Here is a 25371-nt window from a genome sequence, read left to right on the forward strand (position 1 = left end):
TCTGAGCTGTCAGCACAGAGCCCGACACGGGGCTCGAACTCACAGACCGTGAGATCATGACCTGAGCTGAAGTTGGACGCTTAACCGACTGAGCTACCCAGGCGACCCACGTTTATTTTTTTATTTATTTATTTTTTTAAATACAGCGAATATAAGAGGTTTCCTGCTGCTTGATCTTTTGGATATATAAAAATGATGAGATTCTTGTATCAGAATCAAGATAAACTGTGAATGGCGTATGTAGTTTTATTGAGATCTGCTCAGATAGAGGATTATCACAGCATCTTACAAGGACTGTAGTTGGCTTTTCAAATTAAACTAAATATAATAATGTTTAATAACCTGGGAATTGTCATAAGGCAGATCATTTCAGGTTTCTTTTCTGAATTCATTAGTGTTCTGTGATTTTATAATCACCACCTGCCTAAATATTAATATTCTTAGTGTGTCTGACCGAAAAAAATCTAATATCTCAAATAATAAAGTGTCACCAATTTGATATTTTGATAAATGCTTTTATTAAAAATAAACTTGTTCTCATACTGGCAAAAGGTTCCCCATTTTGCTTTATATCTTTTTAATTTCTTATTTGCAAATTCTGGTACTTCATATACTTGTTTGGACCACATTATTCTTCTTTGTAGCCTTACTGATAACTACTCATTAAAGTGTATTTGTTTAGCTTACAAACATGTCGAAGATATGTATAGGTAGAGATATTAAAACAAGTAGAAAGTATTATTTACACTGAGAGAAGAACCTAAGTTCTCTTCTCTTCCTCTGCCTTCTCCCACTGCCAGGGTTCAAATCCCATTGATCATAGTTTGGTTGGGGAGGTGGTGGTTTGCATTAAGGAATAATGGGAATTTCCTCATCTCTCCCCATGAGGGACTTCGAATGCTAGAATAATTAAACTAAACTTACCACTCTTTCAGAAAATATTTATTGAATGTTAACATGGGCGATAATGAGCAACTTGCTAGAGATACAAAGATGAATTTAGGGAAAAACATTACCTCATAGTACATGATTTGAAGCACAGGTTTTGGAGTCTGACAGACCTGAGTTCACATTCTGACTTGTTTATTTGCCAGCTGTATGAGTTGTGACAAGTTATTTGACCCCTTGAAGCCTCAGTTTTTTTGTCTGTAAAAGACTCATGTCAGTAATTTTGGGTGAAGTGAATGAATGCACCGAAAGTGCTTAGCACAGTTTTTGGCATATGGTAAGCTTCTCAAAAACTGTTATCTACTACTGTGGTGATGTATAGTGAGGAGTAAACACACAATCCAGTGGAGAGAAAGTGGGTTTTTTTTTTTTAGGGGAGGCTGGGGGCAGGAGACTAAAACATATTAATGAGAAGTCACCTGTCACATAATTAAAAAGTATGTTAGATTGATATCCTCCACCCTTGTTACAGTGAATTAAGTAAGTCTCCACTGAACACAGTCTTTTTGACTCACCTGTAATTTTTTTTTTTTTACTTAGTGTAATAATTTTTCTTGCAAGATATGGGACATATATATGAGAAATCAGATTACCTCGTTCTCAGGATGTCTTAGACTGGACCTACTTTCTTGCTTTAAATCTTTTTTTGTAGGTTTTCTTTGGCACTTAAGCTTTGCTCATACTATAATGAGGTTTTCTCTGGTTACATGTTGAGAATAGCAATGGTGTTCATGTGTAAGAATGATTTTTGAAGTTAAATGCAGTTGATGTATAGTGGGATCGTGTATTAAGGTATATAATTGTTTTGGGTTATAGCCCCAAATACAGGAATTTAAAGGAAAATAGATAAGGAAAAAAAATTTAAATGATATACAATTAGGGCTACATAATTAGGAAAAAATAGTAAAATGATTCTCACTGAGTATGATTTAGGTATCCCAGATTTACAAATCCAGCACTCAGGCACAGCTCTGACATTTCTTTAAGAGACCAAATCACCACCAACTGTAGTTGTTCAGCATGCCCGGGATCTGAACGTAGAGACAGAAGGAAGCAAGAGTAATATTCTACTTTCCTTCAAGATGGAGAAAAGAAGCCATGGTTTATGTGTAAACTTTCCCTTGAACTTTATTTCAGGGAAGCTAGGAGAAATTATTTTACTTCTGCAAAAGTCTACTTCCAGGAAAGTAGCATTTTAAAAAAGAAGTAGGCAGCCAGTGTAAGAGACATGTTATAAATCAAGAACTAAGGAGTTTAGGAAATTGATGGTCAGAAGATACGGGAAAAATGGATGATGGTTTGTGTCTCCAATGAATACTGATTTTCAGTTCACACTTTAATGTTTAACAATTGCGTAGTAGGTGCCAGACTGTGCTGAAGTGCTTTAGTTGCCTTAATTTTCACAACATATGAATGGAAAGTCACTTTCATTTATTTTTATTTTTATTTTTTAATTTTTTTTAACATTTATTCATTTTTGAGAGTGGAGCGTGAGTGGGGGAGGGGCAGAGAGAGTGGGAGACACAGAATCAAAAGCAGGCTCCAGGCTCTGAGCTGTCAGCACAGAGCCTGATACGGGGCTTGAACCCACAAACCATTAGATTGTGACCTGAGCTGAAGTGGAATGTGTTTTTTTTTTAATTTTTTTTTTTTTTTAACGTTTATTTATTTTTGAGACAGAGCATGAACAGGGGAGGGGCAGAGAGAGAGGGAGACACAGAATCTGAAACAGGCTCCAGGCTCTGAGCGGTCAGCACAGAGCCTGACGTGGGGCTCGAACTCATGGGCCGTGAGATCATGACCTGAGCCGAAGTCGGACACTTAACCGACCGAGCCACCCAGGCGCCCCTGAAGTGGAATGTTTAACTGATGAGCCACCCAGGCGCCCCAAGTCACTTTCATATTATTAGCCTCAATTTGCAGATGAGGAAATGGAGTCTTTGAAAGGCTAATTAGTTTGCTCACACTCAGAAAACTAGTTAAGTGGCTGTGGGGAATGTCCCCAAGCCCCAATCCTTGCCATTATACTAATACAATTAACTGTTTTGTTTGGTGTTAAGAGAGAATCAAATATGAGAGTGTTGATTAAAGACAGATATTGGGGGGCGCCTGGGTAGCTCAGTCGGTTAAGCGACCGACTTCAACTTCAGGTCATGATCTTGCAGTTTGTGAGTTTGAGCCCCACGTCAGGCTCTGCGCTGACAGCTCAGAGCCTGGAGCCCGTTTTGGATTCTGTGTCTTCCTCTCTCTCTGCCCCTCCCCCGCTTACACTCTGTCTCTCTTTCCTTCAAAGATAAATAAACATTAAAAAAAAAAAGACATATTGGGAAACTTGATTTCTAAAGCTGGTTCTGATTTGGTGAAAATTCTGGGGATAGTTAAATAATCTGCCTCACATCCATTACTGAGCCATCTTCTTGTCAAGCCTGGTTTCTCTTCTGATATCTTCTGCTTTCTATGTCTGTCAGGTTTAGAAATTGGAGGTTGGTCCTGGCATTATCTTTAAATGTCCAAAGTAGATAGCGGGGAGTAGCATAGAAGCCAAGTAAAGATTTAAGTAACATTTTTGAAAATTTGAGGATGGTTCATGTTTGGAGGATTAATAGATTTGACTTTGGTCCATATATCATGATGGAATCATAAAAAATTGCTTTGCAAGACAGGTATCTTGATAAGAGTAGTTGATTTCTTACTATAATCATTATAGTTATCAAAGTGTTCTTGTAGTTAAACTTATTTTGATCTTCTTAATGACAGTGTAGCTATTCTGCTAACTGCCCATAAAGTGTGAGTTTATTGACAGTGTTCATTTGGTTTTAGATTATTGCAGTGTCTAAGATTATCCAGTCATTGCTTTCTAAGAATGCTCGTTAGAAAACAGCAAACTATTTTCCATTGTCAACACTTTAAGGATTGAGATTTGAGTCTTTTGGTGGACATAAGTACTAATATACTCACTTCTGTTATATCACTTATTTTGAAAATGTGAATTATTTTAATGTGATTGATATAGCAGGGAATGATTTGACCTTAATGGGAATTTCTCATGCTTAAGCACAATTTCCTCTGTGAGAAATACATGGTAAATGTAAAAAACTGTACCCCACTGAAACAGGTTGCATAGGAATATACAAAATGCACACATCTCAAACATGTACCGGCTATCTCAGTTTACCTTGTAGGTTGTGAGTTACACCCATCCACATTAGGTATTACAACTTTATATATGGCATCTGATAACACTTTTTCCACCCTCCTTCACATCTACTTCCAAGTTAAAACCCTTCTGACACTTCCACGAACAAATCTCAGGTCTTTTTCAAGGTAAAGTGCCATATTTATTGTAGTATTTCTTTCTTAGCCATTTAATTTGTGTAAAATTGTGCTACTGTGGTTTTAGGTTCTTACTGCTGGTGGTTTTTTGTTTTTTTGTTTGTTTTTTGTTTTTTTATTCATTACTGACATAGTTTTGAGTGTTGTGTTCTCAACCCCATTTTTTCCATAAGCTTTCTGGTTTTTATCATGTGATTTTGCACAAAATTTTACAATGGGTTTTTCTATTCTGCAAGTCTACTATTTTTATGGCTTAGGTTTTTAATATTTTATTTCTATATTTTTAATACATCTAGAATTTATTTTTGTATGTAGGCAACAGTAGGAATCCATCAACTCCGTCTGCCATTTCTTTCTTTAATGACAACCTCTGCCTCTTGACCCAACATTTACTAAATCTTCGTCTTCCCTTGCTCCCCCTTCAGTTTGACATTTTACCTTTTCCTATACTTAACTTTGGACTCTATCTGAGCCCATATCAGTAAAAGTTTTACTTTATATTAGTTAAAGCTGTATCTCTGAATACCTACTGGGGATTAAAAGAAATTGATGTATTTGTATAGATGGATTCCAGTTCTTAGTTTTAAGTTCTATTAGTGTTTTGACATTAAGAATGTTTATCTTTGTTTGATACTTGGTGTCTTGCATAAACTGCCCTAAACACTCTCCGTAGGTCTAAATAACCAGGCTTATAAAGATAATGATTTTTGTGATTATTTTTTAAAATAGGGAATATGATGAGAGGATGCCGTTTATACTTTTCTTCTTTAAGTAATTTTTTAACCCACAAGCCAGCAGAATAATTTTATTTAAATTCACTAAGATTATTTTCATCTATCTAAAGGTGGAGTAGATAAGCATTTGTAGTTTTTATACTACCCAGCATTTTGAGAATATTACTGAATTTTACATTATATGAAACCATCTGTAAGGTCTCTTACTTCTCTGTTAGGCTGTGAGTTTTCTTTCTTTATATATATATATATTTTAAAGATGTTATTTTTAAGTAATCTCCACATGAAACATGGGGCTTGAACTCATAACCCCAGTATCAAGAGCCATGGGCTCCATCGACTGAAACTTGCCCCTAGGCTGTAAGTTTCTTGAGAGCAGTTCACTGTTGCTATCCGTGGTACCCAGCATGACTCTGAGCATGTTAGTAGACACTTCAGAACTGTTTGTTTATTTAAACTCTCTTATAAACTCCCAACACTCTTTGTATTTCTCTTGTGCTACTAGCACCTTCTATTTTTAATTGTACTCGTCTTCGGTTTTCCTTAACTCTCATTACCAGACTGGATGCTCCTTTTAGGCAAGAAGTATTATTAACTTAAAAATTTTTTTCTCCAGTGCCTTCTCAAGGCCTTATACTTTGTTCATAATGAACATTGAATAACTAGAAGATCAGAAGACATTTTATTTTAAATTTTATTTGTAGATTAAGACTAGAAAAAGATTTGAGGCAGCCTTCCCCATCTGTATTTCACATGTGTTAGAAGTAGAGAAGCTTTCGTAAGCCCAAGAGTATAATTTGTAAAGAATTTTAGCTAACGTGTTACTAAAATAAAGTTTTTACTGTGTGTATGTGCGTTTTGGTTGTTTCTTCATGTTATTTGTAAGAATGCTTAGTGCCTGGACTTAGTCCTCTAAAATAGCAGGTTAATTTTAACTTCACTGTCCTGCTGGACTGGTTCATTATATGGTTTGGAGAAACCAAGGGAAAGCAAATGATGCAGGAAGTGGTAGTGGTAGTTCCGTAAATACTCTGTTGATTTGACCTTTTACTGAACCTGGTGGCAAAACAGTTCTATAATGTAACTTTAAAATATTTGATTAGAAAATGTGTATATTAAAAAAGGATCTAAAGTTTTAAATTTCGTTTTCATGATTTTGGATTTGTTTTTGGTGTAGTGCCATTGGATATGTATTGAGACATTGTAGGTTGGGGGGATACTCAGTGAGAAGCCAGTCAACTTGAAAGGCAAAGATTTTTCTAGAGTGCTCTCTGATCCTTCACTCTTAGAGATCTTATTTGTTTTGTGGGATTCACAGAAAATTTATACTGACTTAATAATTAAAAATTTTTACTGACAATAATAAATAAATACTTTGGAGGCGATTAAAATGTTTTGGAACTAGACAGAGATGGTGAATGTAGTACATGCCACACTGAATTTCATTTATTATTATTTTTTAAGTTAAAAAGTGTATTTATAAAAATTTTACCTTTATATCCCTTTTAATACTGTACTTATTTTATGTTGGAACCTTTGTAAAGTTTTATGTACATTTTCTGACAGTTCTAACGTACATATCTATCTATATATATATATACACACACACATGCATACATACATATGTCTATAAACTCATAGTTTTAAAAATTATAATAAGGCCATACTTTACATATTACTCTGTGATTTCTTTTCACTTAAGGATAAAACTTGGAGAATTTTTAATCTTGAAATAGATGCACTGCACATTGTTTAAACTGTACATAGTATTCCATGGTTCATGGAATATGTCATGCCATGGTATATGTCCAGAATTTGATCATTTCCCTATTATTTGATCCTCTTTCTGGTCCTTCTTTCCTACTTTAAAAAAGCAATTAATAAACTTTATTTTTAAGAGCAGTTTTGGATTCACAACAAAATTGAGCAAAAAATACAAAAGTTCTCGTGTACTCCCTGTCCCCACACATGCATCCTTCCCCACTGTCAGCAACCCACACCACAGTTGTACACATTTGTTAAAATTGAACCTACATTGACACATCATTATTACCCAAAGCCTGTAGTTTACATTAAGGTTCCTTTCTGGTTCACTGCATATTTCACTAAATTACGAAGTAGAAATGGCTAAAGAGAGAATTAGTGATTTGCAGATAGGTTTGAAGAAATTGCCAGAGTGCAGTGCAGGTAAAGAGATGGAAAATATGAAAGAGTGGTGAGTAGAGTAGTTTACTACTTCCATTCTGTAGTAAACTCTTTTGGTTCCTGCTCATAGGACTGTTTTAAGCCTGTTTTAATACTTAGAGGGAATAGATGACTTAAAAAACATTTTTCAAAAATTGACTCAAGAAATAGAAAACCCGAATAGACCAATAACCATTAAATGGCTTGCATCAGTAGAGGAGAAGACTCAGTCCTGTTACTCTCTTCCCCTTAGTTGAATCCTGTGACTCCTTGTAAAATGGAATACTTCTTTTGCCTTTAGTCAGTAGAGTGTATGCCCCACTGACACTATGTGGCATTGCCAGGCCACATAGAAAGTGTCCTTTCTGGGCATCCTCAGTTCATAGATCAGAATTTTGGTTGGACTCTCTGGTCCAGAGGAAGTGTTTCATTCTATAACTGAACTGTGATTTCTTCCCAGCCCTTCACACTCTGTGTTCTCTCTACCCTTCTCCTGTCCTGCAGTACTGATACCATTCTCATACCCTTGTCCTAGATATATCGCAGGCACAATCCACAAACTGAGGCTTCTGCATTAGAGTATGTGAAAGGGAACTCATTGCTTCCATGTGTGGTAGTGGGAGGTGTCTTCCTTTTCTTTGAGAAGTAACTAAGGACCCCTTAATGCCTAAGGAGCATTAAGTATCCGTTCCCTCTTGTTAAGATTATTCTGTCCTCCTCACTTGTGGGATGGTGATATGTGTTGTTAAACGTGGTCGGTGAATGAGGCTCTTCTCTGCTCCCACTTGGAGCACTACTGGCTCATCTTTGCTTATTAGTGTCAGTTAGCAGGCAGGGATGGTTACTCTCCCTTCTTTTCCCTGCCAGTTCTGGCCCTGGTTTGGTTGTACCATATAAGCTGGCAAGTATCCCTCTGAATCATTAGATATTACTTCTGAGATAGTATACAGCTGTTTGCAAAACCCATTTACTGGAGTACTGTAGTCCCTTATACAATATCCCATTAGTTAGTGATAATTTCTGACATTCCTGGAATAGAGAACATCATTACCTTTAGTTTTCCCTATGAGAAGTGTTCACTTTCTCTCCTTTACTGCTATAGGATGCTACAAATCTTCCCACTTTATACCAATATTCCACTCTCATTTGGGAGCAGTGGCTCAAGTTTTAAGGGTATGTAAATCAAGACTGCTTCAGATACACGTACAGAACTCTGATGACCTCCACTCCTCCTAGATTTTGCCTCAGTGGTTTAGGGCTAGAAGCTGTTGATTATGCACTAACAATAATGAATACTGTGATCATAGTTTAAAGATCACTCTTGTTGCTCTGTGATATTCTATTTAATGCTGTTAAGGACATGTATGAGGTTTTTATCAATCTATATTTATGAAAGTACCTCCATACAAACTCCTTACATTTTTGGATAATCATTTACCTCAGTGATAAAATTCATACTTATTAACAGTTAATTAGTCTTTCTCTTGATAGTTTCTGAATAGGGAATGCCATATGTTTATTTTCTCCAAATCATCTTGATACATTATTGCCCCCTCAGTCATCTGAGGTGGGTATATAAAGGGTTATTGTGCAAAGGCTTATTGAGGTGGTAAAAAGTCATTACAGGGACACTGATTTTTCCAGCATTGTTTGAAATTGCTGCTTGCAGGCCTTCCCCATCTCTCTCCAAAACTAGGCTATAGATTGGGTACCTGCCTTTCCAGTACACACAGGTGCCTCTGCTATTTTCTTGCTGATATAAGATGCTAAGGCCTGGCAGGTTCTCTCTACTCACCTTGGCAAGGGCTTAGTGACAGCCATACAGTCTGTCTGTAATATTTGCTTAGTCTTTCAAAGATCTTTTCTCTAAAGGTGGTGAAATTAGGCCTTTGAGCACAGTCCTCTCTGGGTCTGTTCCTTGTTTGAGAATTTTTGGGTCTGCCTCATAGCTTCTTTAATTGAGTTATGGTAGAGCTGACACTCATCCAAGTGATGGTTTTAATTTTCTCCTTTAGGCAATATAGCACCATGAGAGACATTCTTGTCTCCTTAACTTACATTCTGCTTTCCTGTTGGTTTAGAAGCTTTGATTTTAGTGTGAGATGCCATTTCTCAGTACTCCATTCACCTGGCCTGAGTGGGGCTAGAGGGTGAGGACATAGGCCTTAGCCAATCAGTGTGTCACATTGGTTTCTTCAGTACTACACACATTACCTAAACCACCTGATTGGAGTGAATCTTAGAACAAAGACCTTGCTCTCTTCTGCTGGACTGGGTGTGCTGATGATGGGAGTTTGAAGTTGTTGGGGGACCACAGTGTGGAGGCCGAGAATAGGTCCAGTGTGGGTGAAGCAATCAAGAGTTGGATTCTTGTGATATCCTCAAGCCTTGGTTGCAGCAGAGGTCAACCTTACCCCTGATCATTCTCTAAAATAAACAGAAAGTTCTCTATTTTGCTTAACCCAGTGAGGATTGAGTTTGTTTCCTTGATAGAAAGACTTAACTTCAGAGAATACCTTAAATAATTGCTTCTCCTGGGCGCCTGGGTGGCTCAGTTGGTTAAGCATCTGACTTGGGTGCAGGTCTTGAACTCATGGTTCGTGAGTTCAAGTCCCGAATCTGGTGAGCTTGTGTCCTGCATCAGGTGAGCCCTGCTTTGGGTGAGCTCAGGGCCTACATCGGATGAGTTCAAGGCCTGCTTTGGATGAACATGAGCCTCTCTTTGGGTGAGCTCTGCTTACCCCCCACCCCCACTCTCACTCATTTGCATTCTCTCTCTCTCTCTCTCTCTCTCTCTGTCATTAAAAAAAAAAAATTGTTTCTCCTATTTTTTGTAAGTCCTTCTAGATAGTTATGTCTTTACTAGATGTTGGGATGTTTGTACAGACTCTAAGACTTGATTGTCATGCCTGTTTTTAAAACAAACTCAATATGGTCCCTTAAATAATTGTGACAGAACAGTCTTTTGAAAATGTGAAAAATTCCTGGGATTTCTGTAACTCTATTCTCTTTTTACACTAACTATTACTCCTGCCTCATAGCTGGTGTTGCTTTTTTTTTTTTTTTTAATTTAAATCCAAGTTAGTTAACATATAGTATAATAATGATTTCAGGAATAGAATTTAGTGAGTCATCACTTACACGTAACATCCAGTGCTCATCCCAACAAGTGTCTTCCTTAATGCCCCTTGCCCATTTAGCCCATCCCCTCACCCAGCACCCCGCCAGCAACCCTCAGTTTGTTCTCTGTATTTAAGAGTCTCTTATGGTCTGTCTCCCTCTGTTTTTATATTATTTTTGCTTGCCTTCCCTTATGTTGATCTGTTTTGTATCTTAAAGTCCACATATGAGTGAAGTCCTATGATATTTATCGTTCTCTCACTGACTTATTTTGCTTAGCATAATATACTCTAGTTCCATCCATGTTGTTGCAAAGGGCAAGATTTCATTCTTTTTGATTGCTGAGTAATATTCCATTTTATACATATATATATATATACCACATCTTCTTTACTCATTCATCATTCGATGGACATTTGGACTCTGTCCATACTTTGGCTGTTGTCGATAGCACTGGTATAAACATTGAGGTGCATGTGCCCCTTTGAAACCACTCCTGTATCCTTTGGATAAATACCTAGTAGTGCAATTGCTGGGTTGTAGGGTAGTTCTATTTTTAATTTTGGAGGGAACCTCCATACGCTTTTCCAGAGTGGCTGCACCAGTTTACATTCCTACCAGCAGTGCAAAAGCATTCCTCTTTTGGGTTTTCCAAGTAGAGTATTATGCCATCTGTGAAGAGTGAAAGTTTGACTTCCTCCTTGCTGATTTGAATGCCTTTTATTTCTTTGTGTTGTCTGATTTTTAAGGCTAGGACTTCCAGCACTATGTTGAATAACAGTGGTGAGAGTGGACATCCTTGTCATGTTCCTGACTGTAAGGGGAGAGCTCTCAGTTTTTCCCCATTGAAGATGATATTAGTGGTGGGTCTTCTGTATATGGCTTTTATGATCTTGAGGTATGATCCTTATATCCCTACTTTCTTGGGAGTTTTTTTATCAAGAAAGGATGCTGTGTTTTGTCAAATGCTTTTCTCTGCATCTATTTAGAGGTGGTTCTTATCCTTTCTTTTATTAATGTGATGTGCCACATTGATTGATTTGCAGATATTGAACCAGCCCTGCATCTCAGGAATAATTGTTGATTGTGGTGAATAATTCTTTTCATGTATTGTTGGATCCAGTTTGCTGGTATCTTATTGAAAATTTTTGCATCCTTGTTCATCAGGGAAATTGGTCTGTAGTTCTCCTTTTTGGGGGGGGGTCTCTGTCTGGTTTTGGAATCAAGGTAATGCTGGCCTCATAGAATGAGTTTGCAAGTTTCCATTCCATTCTTTTTTTTTTGGAACAGTTTCAAAAGAATAGGTGTTAACTCTTCTTTAAATGTTTGATAGAATTCCCCTGGAAAACTATCCAGCCCTGGACTCTTGTTTGTTGGGAGATTTTTGATTACTGATTCAGTTTCTTTACTGGTTATGGGTCTGTTCAAATTTTCTATTTTTTCCTGTTTTAGTTTCGGTAGTTAATATGTTTCTAGGAATTTGACCATTTCTTAAATGATTGTCCAGTTTGTTGGCATATGATTGCTCATAATTTTCTCTTATTATTGTTTGTATTTCTGCAGTGTTGGTTGTGGTCTCTTTCATTTGTGATTTTATTTATCTGGATCCTTTCCTTTTTCTTTTTGATCAAACTGGCTAGCGTTTATCAATTTTGTTAATTCTTTTAAAGAACCAGCTCCTGGTTTCATTGATCTGTTCTACTGTTTTGTTGTTGTTGTTGTTTTTTTTTTTTTTTGAAATCGATATCCTTGATTTCTGCTCTAATCTTTACTATTTCCTTTCTTCTAGTTTTGGGTTTTATTTGCTGTTCTTTTTCCAGGGCTTCAAAAAAAATTTTTTTTAATGTTTTTATTTTATTTTGAAAGAGAGACAGCGTGTGAGCGGGGAAGGGGCAGAGAGAGAGGGAGACACAGAATCCGAAGCAGGCTTCAGGCTCTGAGCTGTCGGCACAGAGCCTGACGTGGGGCTCGAACTCACAGACTGTGAGATCATGACCTGAGCTGAAGCCAGACGCACAACTGACTGAGCCACCCAGGTCCCCTCTTTTTCCAGGTCTTTAGGATGTTAGGTTAGAGTGTATATTTAAGACATTTCTTCTTTCTTTAGGAAGGCCTGGATTGCTATATAATTCCCTGGTATGACCACCTTTGCTGCATCCCAGGAGTGGACTGTCATGTTATCATTTTCATTGGCTTCCATGTATTTTTTAATTTCCTTTTTAACTTCTTGGTTAACCCATTAATTCTTTAGTAAGATGTTCTTTAATCTCCAAGTATTCATTGTCTTTCCACATTTTTTCTTGTGGTTAATTTCGAGTTTCACAGTGTTGTGATCTCAAAATATGCACAGTATGATCTTGATCTTTTTGTACATGTTGAGGGCTGATTTGTGTCCCAGTATGTGATCTATTCTGCAGAATGTTCCATGTGCACTTGGGAAAAATGCATATTCTGCTGCTTTAGGGTGAAATGTTCTGAATGTATCTGTTAAGTCCGGCCGGCCCAGCGTGTCATTTAAAGCCATGTTTCCTTGTTGATTTTCTGCTTAGATGATCTGTCCATTGTTGTAAGTGGGATGTTGAAGTCCCCTACTATTAGGGTATTATTGTCAATGAGTTTCTTTATGTTTATGATTAATTGATTTATATATTTGGGTGCTCTCACGTTGGGGACATAAATGTTTACAATTGTGGTCTTCTTGGTGGATAGACCCCTTAATTATGATATAATACACATCGTCATCTCTTGTTACAGTCTTTATTTCAAAATCTAGCTTGTCTGATAGAAGTATGGCTATTCCAGCTTTCTTTTGGCAACCATTAGCATGATAGGTGATTCTACATCCCCTTATTTTCAATCTGCATGTGCCTACATCTAAAATGGGTCTCTTGTAAACAACATATAGATGGATCTTGTTTTCTTATCCATTCTGTTACCCTCTGTCTTTTGATTGGAGTGTTTAGTCCATTGACATTTAGAGTGAGCTCTGTGAAATATGAATTTATTGCCACTATGTTGCCTGTAGAGTTGGAGTTTCTGGTGGTGGTCTCTGGTCCTTTCTAGTCTTTGTTGCTTTTGGTCTTTTTTGTTTAGTTTCATCTTTTCTCCCTTCAGAGAGTTTCCCTTAAAATTTCTTGTGGTGTTGGTTTAGTCATCACGAACTGTTAGTTTTTGTTTGGGAAACTCTTTATCTCTCCTTTTATTTTGAATGACAGACTTGCTGGGTAAAGAATTTTTAGCTGCATATTTTTCAATTCAGCACGTTGCTGAATATCCTGCCACTCCTTTATGGCCTGCCAAGTTCCTGTGGATAGTTCTGCTGCAGACCTGATCTGTCTTCCCATATACATTAAGGACTTTTTTCTTTTGCTGCTTTCATAATTCTTTTCTTGTCTTTGTATTTTGTGAATTTGACGGTGATATGCCTTGATGATGGTCGGTTTTTGTTGGATCTAATGGGAGTTCTCTGTGCTGCTTGGATTTTGATGCCTGTCCCCTTCCTCATATTAGGAAAGTTTTCTGCTATAATTCGCTCACATAAACCTTCTGTCCCCTTTTCTCTCTCTTCCATCTTCTGGGACTCCTATGATTTGGATATTATTCCTTTTTAACAAGTCACTGAGTTCTCTGAGTTTTGTATTGTGCTCTTTTGCCTTTATTTCTCCTTTTTTCTGCTTCATTATTCTCCATAATTTTTTCTTCTTTATCGCTGATTCGCTGCTCTGCTTCATCCGTCCTTGTCAACATGGCATCAATTTGAGATTTCATCTCTGTTAATAGAATTTTTAATATTGTCCTAACTAGATTTTACTTCTTTTATCTCCACAGAAAGGGATTCCATGCTTTTTTGCAACCGCAGCTGGTATTCTTATTATCGTGGTTCTAAATTTTAGTTCAGACATCTTGCTTCTATCTGTGTAGATTAAGCCCTTGGCTGTCATTTCTTCCTGTTCTTTCTTCTGGGGTGAATTCCTTTGTTTTATCATTTTGGAAGAAGAAAAAAAAATAAAATAAAAAATTTAAATTAAAAAATTTAAAACAAAACAAAAAACTCAAAGGAAGCTAGATCCTAGGTGTGTTTTGGTCTGCTTGTTGAAAGAAGCTTAAAAGAACAGAGAAAAAGGGGAAAGAAGAGAAAAAAGGTAAAAAATTAAAAAATTAAAAAAACTTATAGAATAAAATGAAATAAAGAAAATTAAATAGAATAAAAAATTTTAAAAAGTAAAAAAAAAATTACAAATTGAAAAAATTCAAAAAAAGAATATAAAAATAAAATTTTCTCTTTCAGTATCCAAGAAAAAAAAGGAAAAAAAACCAATTTAAATGAAAACGGAATAAAAAAAAAACTAATAAATGAACGAGCAGACAGAATTAAACCTGAATGAAGTTACATCCAGTTTTCCTTAGAACTGAAAATATGAAGTCCTCTATAGTCTGGACACTAAATAGGTGAAGTGACTTGTGCTGGTCTTCTAGGAGATGTGCTTGGAGGGTGCATTTAGGTGGGACTTGTTGTAATGGCTCCGTTCTTCACTAGGTGGTGCTGTTTAGCTTACTGGGGTGGATCAGTGTGGTATGCATGCCCATGCACAGGAGAGGTGGAAATGACTTCACCCAACTCCCTAGTCTCTGGCACAGGAACTTCCTGCTGTCACTCCTTGATCAAGCACCCTTTCTTTGTCTCTGGCCTCTGTCCACTCCCCGCCGCTACCCTGTTCATGTCCAAGCTGCCTGCCTGCCAGGTGGCACCTCCCTCAAGAGTTTTATCTCAGATGGGGTTGTGTTTTAGAACCCCACACTGTTCGTGAGATCAGTGCAGTAGCAGAGGTTCAGACATTATGGCAAACCACAACACACAGCCAGTGCCGGGTTTCACCTCAGTCTGGTGTCTTTGTCCCAGTAGCAGCAAACATGGCTGTTCTCTGGAGTCTGCTGGGACCTTTGCCAGTGGGGACGTCATGTGGCCTCTACTTTCCAGGCAGGGAAACTGCTTCTCCCCTTGTGGCACAAGGACCCCTTAGACCCTTCTATCTGCCCCTGGGGATTTGCCCTACTTCCTCCCCAGAGCACTATCTAGAACTTCAGACTCTGTGCTGCACTGTTTATAGAATCCTGGTGATATTGAAACCCTCTCCTGTCTTCCTGTCACTGGTTTTGGGGAACAGATTTCTTGTTTGTTTGGTCCCCTGTGAGTGTTTTCACTCGTTCTCTCTTTCTCTCTAGCTACTTTTGGGAGAGTGTTTTCTTGTACTCTCCCGATGTATCACATTCTCCCCCTTTTCTCTCTTCTCTCTCTGCAAAAACAGCTCTCTATCCTCTGCGGCTTTTCTCTGCCCCATTTCACCTCTCTGCACTGGGTACCTGCCAGGTTCTATGGCTCAAGTTATGCAGATTGTTGTGTTAATTCTCAGATCAATTTCCTAGATGTGCAAAATGGTTTGGTGCTGATCTAGCTGTGTTTCAGGGATGAGACAAACTGAAGGTCTCCATGCTGTTGTGCCAAATTTCCTCCCTCTCCCTCATAGCTGCTTCTTTAATCAACCCTTTTTATTTTGGTAAATTGCTGAAATCAAAACTGTTTATCATCACCCTTTGGAAGGTGCTGGCTAAGATGTATAGGTGGTGGTCCCCTGGGTCCTCAAAGCTTCTGATTGTATAAAATTAGCAGACAGAGCATATATCAGGAGCTTGGTCAGATACTGCACCCCATTTAGTAACGTGTACGTTATTATCTGAAATTGTAGTTGGTCAGTCTGGTATGTTTTTTTCAGAACCACTGAACAGTTATCTTAATTCTGACCCTTTGCAGAGATAGGGTCAGATCCCACAGGTTAAGGGCTCAGTGCTATAAGATTGCCCCCTCCCTCCCACAGCCCACTTCAGATGCCTATTGCAAGTCTGGGTGTCAGGCTTGTGACCCTACTGGCTATAGATTGGAAGGTCCCATGACCTCTTCCTTGTGTTCAGTTGATGTGCTAGAGTGGCTTGCAGAATTCAGAGAAACTTTTTACTAATGAGATTATCAGTTTATTGTAAAAGGCTGTAACTGAGGAGCATCCAGATGGAAGACATGCATAGGGCAAGGTATGCAGGAAGGGGCACGGAGCTTCCATTTTGTCTATGTGCACCCCACTCCCCAAATCTCCATGTGTTCACCAACCTGGTGGAAGCTCTGTGAACCCCATCCTTCTGGGTTTTTATGGAGACTTCATTACATACACACAATCAATTAAATCTTTGGGCATTGGTGATTGATTCAAACTCCAGCCCTTCTCTCCTTCCTCCAAAGTCTGTGGGGTGAGACTAAAAGTTCCAGCTCTATCCAATCACATGTTTGGTTCTCTTGGCAACCAACCCTCATTCTTACGTTACCCAGAGGCTTTCCAAAAGTCATCTCGTTAACACAAAAAATAACCTTACCACTCTCTTAGCAAAGTACAAGGGTTTTAGAAGCAGTGTGCCTAGAACAAGTTAAAGACTAAGTATATACAGTAAAACCTTGGATTATGAGTAACTTGTTCTGCGAGTGTGCCACAAGATGAGCAAATATTTCTAATAATTTTTAACTTGAGAAATAAGTGATGTCTTGCAATATGAGTAGTATGTGATGTGATGCTGAACTCCCATGATCACAACTGAGGCAGTGGTTCTCTCTCTGGCTGTGGGATTGTGTGATAGTCAATGCAGTGTCACATTTCTGCAAAATCTTCAAAAAGAGGCAAAAGCAAGTGTTGTTGGATAGGTTTCTTGTTAAAGTTGCACAAAAAGAAAAAGATTCCATTGAGCCAGTAGATAGCAGTGATTTCCTTTGTGATAGTGAAAGTCATCCTACATAATAACCCTCCTCTTTCTTGTCTCCCTCACACTAGCTACAAAGGTTGTCAAAGGTAAGTGCAGGTTAATTTATTTTCTTTATATTTTGTGTTTTATTTATTATTTTGTATTATATTACAGCATTGCAATCATTTTTATGTGAATATTTTTGGGTTGTGGAATGAATCATCTGAGTTTCCATTATTTCTTATAGGGAAATTTGCCTTGATATACAAGTGCTTTGGATTACAAGTGTGTTTCTGGAACAAATTATGCTCACAAACCAAGGTTTTACTGTATTTCTTTTTATAAAATTATAGTTTCACAGTTGTTAGCAAATAGTTCATCGGTACTGGTCAGGCTTGGAGGGCCAGCATACTGCTGAAGTGTAGTAACTTCTACTTTCTTAACCCTAAGCTTCTTTCAGAAATCCTGGGCATTCCACAGTGCATCTTATGAGTCCCACTCCATTCAGATATTGTGGGTATTTGTTGAGTGAACCAGGTACAGCAAATAGACCAACTGAAAAATTGTTGTGGCTTATTCATCGTAGTTTTTCTTAACTGAAACTTTCACTTGCTATCTCACCAGTCTCGGGGAAGATAGGAGATATTTGAAAGAATGCTGTGGGGTTGAGTCTAACGCATTGTGGATTCTGAGTATTTCCAATTTGGGGTTCAAAGATTATTTCTTGATCCTCTTTTCCAACAAATGGGAGAAGTTCTTGTGATGGATATAATTTATCAGAACATTGTATATTCGCAGGGTAACAGAAACTAGGTTACTGTTACCAAGGAGTCCTCTGAGTGTTTCTCACTTCCAGAAGATAAGGCTTAGAGGAATTTTTCACTGTGTTCATTATGGCTGTCAGCCCAATAATGTGTTTCTCTGAAACCATGTCTGTTTGTTTCACTAAAAAGGGGTGTTTTTGTCAAGACGGGGGTACGGGTCGTTCAATTCTTGCAAATAGTTCAGTTTCAGAATGATATATTTATAAGGTAAACCAATCTTTATGTTGCTAATATCAATTGCCTCTTAGAGCAGAACTCTGGTGAATTACTATTGCATTGATAATCTCTATATCCTGGGTTTTTATGGATCAGGGTCCTGGTGTGATGTGGGGTGAGTGTGTGTGTGTGTGTGTGTGTGTGTGTGTGTGTGTGTGTGTGTGTGATTTGCTAATTGTCCTGGGAGGGGATGGACTAGGGCAAGATGTCATTGCAATTCATTTTCTTTGTAATCTAGTTATTACTGTGTTAGTTTATGTCTTCATTCTGCAAATATTTATTGAGCACCTTTTATGTGTTGGACACAGAATGTGCAGAGATAAAAAATTGAATTTTTGCATTCATAGGCTAGTAGAGGGAACAGTTAAAAAAGCAATTATGATAGAATGTAAGTGTTTATTATATGAGAAGGACAGAGGAGGGATAGGTAACCAGAACTTGGCTGGGGTAGTCCTGGGAGTCTTCTGGGAGATGTCTGAGCTAAAATTTGAAGGATGAGTAGGAGTTAGACAAGCTGAGATAGCAGTATGTTTGACTCTCTAATTTACATAAATGTCTTTATTTTTGTTAAATCTTAATAAAATAGTTATACAATTTTTGACTTTGAAGCCTCCTAAAATAATAGTGACCAATATTTAATGGGCTTTTACTATAAAAAATAATATATAATGGGCTTTTTCATAAGCCAGGAACTGTGCTAAGTTTTTACATGAATTATTTAATTTCACAGCCATCTGTAAGATATAGAGAGTTTAAGTAACTTGCCCAATATAACATATCTAGGAAGTAGTAGGACAGCAAGTGTATCCTTTTGATCATTGTGGTACAGTGCTGTGTTCATAAAAGCTATCTAGTATAGTTCTTCTCTTCTTATGCTTGAATACCTTTTTATCATATCCTGCCCATGAACAAAGAGCATTCATTTAAAAAGCAGTGGAACATTTTCAAAAACTAAACATGTACTAGGCCCCCCAAAATCTCAAATTTTGCAAAGCAGAAATCTAAGAAACACATTCCTGACTACAAAAGGAAGAGCTAAAACAACAAAAAATTGAAATACTTGGGAAATTTTAAAACGCTGTCTTAAAATGCCTCCCTGCCACCTCCGCCCCAGCTTAAAAGATAATCAGCAGAATGATAGATTATATATAGAAGTGAACATCTGTGGGGAGTGTTGGAGGTGTGCAAGTGCTATTTGTAGAAAACTTTACAGTTTTAGAATGAAGCCCATAATGTGTAAGTGAATTAAAGCCCACAACATATAAATGAATTAAACTCTGAACCTAAGAAACTGGATAAAAACAAAATAAAAAAGTAAAAGAAAGGAATTTAAAAACATGAAGGTAGAAGTCAATGAAGTAGAACTTTTAAAAATAGATTTAACAAATACACCAAAAATCTGTTTTTTTTTATAAGAATATTAGGTAACTCTCTGACCAAGGAAAAGGAGAAAATATTTATAAACAACATTAATCTCATGTCTTCACACCTCATATCACCATATCAGCAAATCCTGTAAGTTATATCTTTAAAATATAGCGCTTCTAACCAGATAGCATGTCATTTCTGTCATCCTGGTGGTAGTCCTCATAATCTCCTGGGCGACTCAATCTAAGAGTTGGAGTGCCTGCAATCTATTCTTTATGGACCAGTATTTCATCAAAATTCTATAGTGGTGTCCCATCATACTGAGGATAAAATTCAGTCTTTACCCAGATCTACAGTGCCCTTTAAAATCTGAACCCTAACTATCTCTGTGGCCTCATCTACCATTCCTTCTTATTCTTCTCCAGTCACATTGGACTTCATTGTTGTTCCTTGAACATTCCAAGCTCATTCCCGCCTCAGTATTTTTGTAATTGCTTTTTCTCTGGCCTTGATCTTCATATACATTCTGAAAGATTACCTTCTCATTTCATTCAGATCTCTGCAAATGTCATCCTCTCAGACAAACTTTCCCTGATCTTATTTGTGTAAGATAGCACCTTCTCTCACTCTTTAAATGTTGCCCTTCTTTATTTGTCTTCATAGCATTTTTCACTCCTTGAAATTAGATCATGTATTCATTTGTTTACTTATTGTTTCTTTTCCCTTCTAAATTAGCAAAAATCTTGTCTGGCTTTTGTTTTAAAGCTTTATATTTCCAGGGTGCCTGGGTGGCTTAGATGGTTAAGCATCCAACTCTTGATTTTGTCTCTGGTCATGATCTCATGATCTCATGGTTTGTGAGGTTGAACCCTGTGTCGGGCTCTGTACTGGCAGCATGGAGCCTGCTTGGTATTCTTTCTCCCTCTCTCTGCTGCTTCCTCCCACTCTCAAAATACACTAAAATAAATGAAATAAAAATATAATAAAATAAATAAGTAAAAAGTAAAGTAAAATAAAATAAAATAGAGCTTTATATTTCTAATACCTAGAATATTGCCTGATATATAGTAGAAAATGATAACTCTTAGTTGAAGGAAGGAGAGAACAAGAGATTTAACTACATATATAATGAAGATTAAGAGCAGGAGGATATTGCATGTAAGTTTTGGTTTACAGATTGAAAAGTTAGAAGAAATGATTTTTTGAAGAAAAATTTAAATTATGATATTTAAAAATAATTGGAAACCTACTTATGTGAAAAATCTGGAATAGGTAAATCCATAGAAAGCAGATTAGTATTTATCAGGAGCTGGCTTCTGATTCTGGTATATTAAGTATATCAGGTATATTCGTATATATTAAGTATATCAAATATTTATTAAGTATATCAAACTTTCCCCCTGCATTGCTGAATTGATTGATTTTTCACAGTATCACCTCTTCCTCATACATATCTACTGTGGGTTTTGTGTGTATGTTTGTGTGTGTGTGTTACCTTTTAGATAAACCTTCCTTATGTCTCTTATCTCTCTTTTTATCTTTTAATTTCATGCTTTAAAAAAAAATTTTTTTTAACTTTTTTTTTTTTTTTTTTTTTTTTTTGAGACAGAGAGAGACAGAGCATGAACGGGGGAGGGTGAGAGAGAGGGAGACACAGAATCTGAAACAGGCTCCAGGCTCTGAGCTGTAAGCACAGAGCCCGACATGGGGCTTGAAGTCACGGACCATGAGATCATGACCTGAGCTGAAGTCGGCCGCTTAACCGACTGAGCCACCCAGGCGCCCCAATTTCATGCTTTTTTAAAGAAAATGGTTGTTTTCTGTCCCTGTTTTATGAAGGCCATCTCTTACTGTATTGTCTTTTGGATTTGAATTAGATCCTTTGAAAGGGCATCCCTTTCCTTTGATTAGCTGGATCATAAACTCCATGAGAGAATGGACTGCTTTTTATCATTAACACCTAGGACAGTACCTGGTGCTTGGTAGCATGAAAATACATGTTTGCTGAATGAATGAGTGGGTACATGTTCCCTTTATTCTGAAGCATTTTAAGAAAATATGCTTCATATTGATTTACAATATTTTCTATGTTTATCACCAGATGTAGGGTATGGCTTGGTCTTGATTTGCCATCCATTTATTCATGATTTATTGAGCCTCTAGAATGTGCCAGTCAGTGTGTAAGTACAAGGATGGCAGTGAACCTGACAAGCATGGTCTTTTGCCTCATAGGACACTCGTATGTTTAGTGTGGAAGTTGAACATTGTAATTTATTAGTATTATAAAAGATCAGGAACAAGGTGTTTAAGTTTTGGGAGTTATAATTGGCGGAACTAATCTAGTCTGTGGCATGAGTGAAGGTATATTCTGACTGGTTAGAAAAGTTAGGTGAATTAGAAAGGATAAAAGATGAATAAACAACTTAGTGACAGTGCTGATTTACTGGGCTAGAAAGTAGTAGCTACAATTAGAGGAGAGTGATATCCAGATAATAGGTGACAGAGTAATGGCAATCGATTAACTAGAAAGGGAGGTATTAAGAAAGGATTTTTATTTTTCAAAGTTGAGAGGATTTTTGAGCATAGGGAAATGCTGATGGAAGGAGCCATTAAAGGAAGAAGTTCAAAATACAGAAGAAGTAAAAATATAAAAGGTCCCAAGAAGAATGGAAGCGGGTGGAGTATAGAGCAAAGGTAGAGAATTTGAAAGTAATACATTTATCTATCTACCTATCTATTTTTATAGTGTTAGTGACAGAGTACATTTATTTTTATCCTATTTAGATTGATAACACTTTCTTCTGGAAGGAATTTATATGATTTTCTTTAAAAAAATTTTTAATTCCAGTGTAGTTAACATAGAGTATTAAATTAGTTTCAGGTGTACAATATAGTGATTCAGCAATTTTATACATTACTCAGTGCTCATCAAGATAAGTATACTCTCAATCCCCTTCACCTAATTAATATATTTATTTTAATAGGAGGAGAAGGTGTGTTAATTGGCTTAAATTTGTAGGTTTGTTGGTAGGTAGTTGAAGGAGTTCTTATGATTTTGAAGACATGTGTTTTTCTTTGTGTTAATAGGAGCCAAAACCATTGGCTGAGAGTGATGGAGAGAAATGAGAGGTCAAACAGTGTTGAGAAGGAATTGACTAGAGAAAAACAGTAAATTGCTAAACAGTGAAAAGGGTCAGTTGAAATTTGCAACTGTGGATTTCTAGTGTATCAGTCTAGTCTGCTGACATGACTTTTCTCCAGTAGTGCTTAATGGCCTTGGCAGAGTAGAATCAGCTTGAATTTTGATTTTTGTCTGGTGTATGGAACCAGAGAACAAAGGGGCTAGGGAGTTTGGTCAGAGAGTGATTGAAATGATAGGTCCAGTATTCTCATTTGGTGAAAGGAAACGAAAGACCGGAGGAAATTGATGCCTAGAACTCAAAAGCCTTCATCTGTATCACTATATTTGTTGAAACCACTTCCTAAAATCTGGAGGAAAAAAGTTTTATGTATATTTTCCTGTGCTGTTGCATGCCACACTTCTATTTATGTGCCCATCTTTTTCTTTGGTGATCTAACTAGAAAACTTTAAGATTGTATAGGTTAATAACAAGATTTGAGGCTAAGATTTAGATTTCTGTACACGTTGTACATCCATGGCGCACCCCAATGCTGTTGTTTTTTGTGATATGTTATGAGACTCAGGTGTCTTGTGAACTCTATAGCTATGGTGTAAATTTTTAATCAGTGTGTGAGGTTTATTTTTGTCACAACTATGTATTATTAGTTGAATGTCTTTTGGTTTGACTATAGAGCTGAGTTAAATGATGTGGAATAACTTGATGTAAGAAGTATAGAATTACTTTAAACTGGTGCCTCCCCCCCCCCAAAAAAAATCAACTGTTTTCCCTGAGAACTGAGAACTTTTGCTTTTACATATAAAAAGATAGATCTAGAGTAGCATAATAAACAGTTCTTAAATAAGAAGAAACTTGGACAGGTACATTATTAGTGTGGCAGCTGCACGCTTTTATAGGTGTTTGAGACATTGTTATGTGGTAATAATAACTATGTTATACATGTTTGTTGCTATTGTGATTGTATTCATTTCCTGTTGTTCTTGTAACAAATTACCATAAATTTAGTAGTTTAAAACAACACTAAGATATTATATTTTTTACAGTTCTGGAGATCAGAAGGTTGAAATGGGTTGTATATGGGCTAAAAACAAGGTTTTAGCATAGTTGTAGTCCTTCTGGAGACATTCGGAGAGAATCTGTTCCTTGCCTTTTCCACTGTTTGGAAGCCACCTGAATTTCTGGGCTTATGGCCACATCACTTTGACCTTTCTTCTGTCATTACATCTTCTGAGATTGTTCTGCAGTTTTTTCCTGTTATAAGGACTCTTGTGATTACATTAGGCTTATCTAGATAAAATCTAGGATAATCTCCCTTTCTTAAATTTTTTAACTTAATCACTTCTACAAAGTCCCTTTTGTCATGTAAATCCTAGAGGTTAGAATATGGATGCCTTTGGGAGAGGGCCTTTATTTTATTGACTTTGTCCTTTTTCAAGATTGTTTTGTCTATTCTGGATCCCTTGTATTTCTGTATGAATTCTAGAATTGACTTCTTGATTTCTGCAAAGAAGGTAGCTGGGATTTTGTTAGGTGTATTGCACTGAATCTATAGATCAATTTGAAGAATATTGCCATCTCAACAACATTAAGCTTTCCAATTCATGAACATGGGTGTCTTTCCATTTAATTAGGTCTTTTTAAAGTTTTTTCAATGATGCTTTGTAGTTTTCAGCATACATGTCTTGTGCTTTTTTGCTCATTTTATTCCTAAATTTTTAAAAATTCCATTTTCCATTGCTCTTGTAAATGGAATTGTTTTCTTGATTTCATTTTTGGATTTTCATTGCTAGTGTATAGAAATACAGTTGATTTTTGTGTGCTGCAGCTTTGCTGAATTCTCTTATTGCTCTGATGGGTTTTTTTGGTGGATTCTTGAGAATTTTCAGATATAAGGTCATGTTATCTGTGAATATAGATAGATTTACTTCTTCCTTCCCCATTTGGATACTTTCGTTTCTTTTTCTTAATTGCCCTGGCTAGAACTTTTGTAACAATGTTGAATGGAAGTGATGACAGCAGGCACCCTTGTCTTATTCTTAATCTTGGGGGGAAGTAATGTCTTTCAGCATTAAGTAGGATATTAGCTGTAGGTTTCTCATAGATGCCCTTTATCAGATTGAGGAAATTTCCTTCTAAGTGTGTTTAGTGTTTTTGTCATAGAAGGGTATAGGCTTTTGTCAAATGCTTTTTTGTTGTTGTTGTTGAGGTGATTATTAGAGTTTTGTCCCTTATTAGTATGGTGTATTACATTGATTGATTTTTCGCATATTGATGGTTCATTTCTGTGAATGACCTTGCATTTCTAGGATTCACTCATTGATTATTGAATGTGAGAAAATTCATCTGTCATAAGGTTATCTGAAGACTCATAGTCTGAGATATTTTACGTGATCAATTTCACCTTCATAAGAGTTGAGAGTGCTTTTGTCTCTCTTTTTGTATTCATCTTCTCATCTAATACTTGTAAAACGTCTTCCTTTGACAGTATTCTTCTCTGACATTTTGGGCAGAAAATGAAAATTCCTGTATTCTCAAATGTGTTCTCTGAGGGCTTAAAAAAAACAAAAAACAAAAAACAGTGGCTAGAAAGCTGGTGTCTCCAAACTTGTGTCTTGAAAGTTGATGCAACACTTTAAGGCAAAGTGATAAGAAAAGCAAAGGAGGATATAACAGTGATAATTTATTTCATTGTTGAATCATTCTTTTAGAAAATTCCAGATGTTT

General features: G+C 36.8%; 1 protein-coding gene across 7 annotated transcripts in view; it reads left to right on the forward strand.

Moving 5' to 3' along the window:
- Positions 1–25371, forward strand: part of TANC2 (tetratricopeptide repeat, ankyrin repeat and coiled-coil containing 2) — a 371370-nt gene that overhangs the window by 27100 nt on the left and 318899 nt on the right. Inside the window, exon 1 of one of the 7 annotated variants that reach the window (XM_040452034.1) lies at positions 17591–17612. The exons of the other annotated variants lie outside the window; for them this stretch is intronic. The gene's annotated coding sequence lies outside the window, so the exon portion shown is untranslated. Of the gene's footprint in view, positions 1–17590; positions 17613–25371 lie in introns of those variants that run through there. 7 annotated transcript variants of the gene reach the window in all.

The sequence above is a fragment of the Herpailurus yagouaroundi genome, unplaced genomic scaffold, assembly GCF_014898765.1.
Source record: "Herpailurus yagouaroundi ecotype Mexico unplaced genomic scaffold, PumYag 206, whole genome shotgun sequence".
NCBI lineage: Eukaryota > Metazoa > Chordata > Mammalia > Carnivora > Felidae > Herpailurus > Herpailurus yagouaroundi.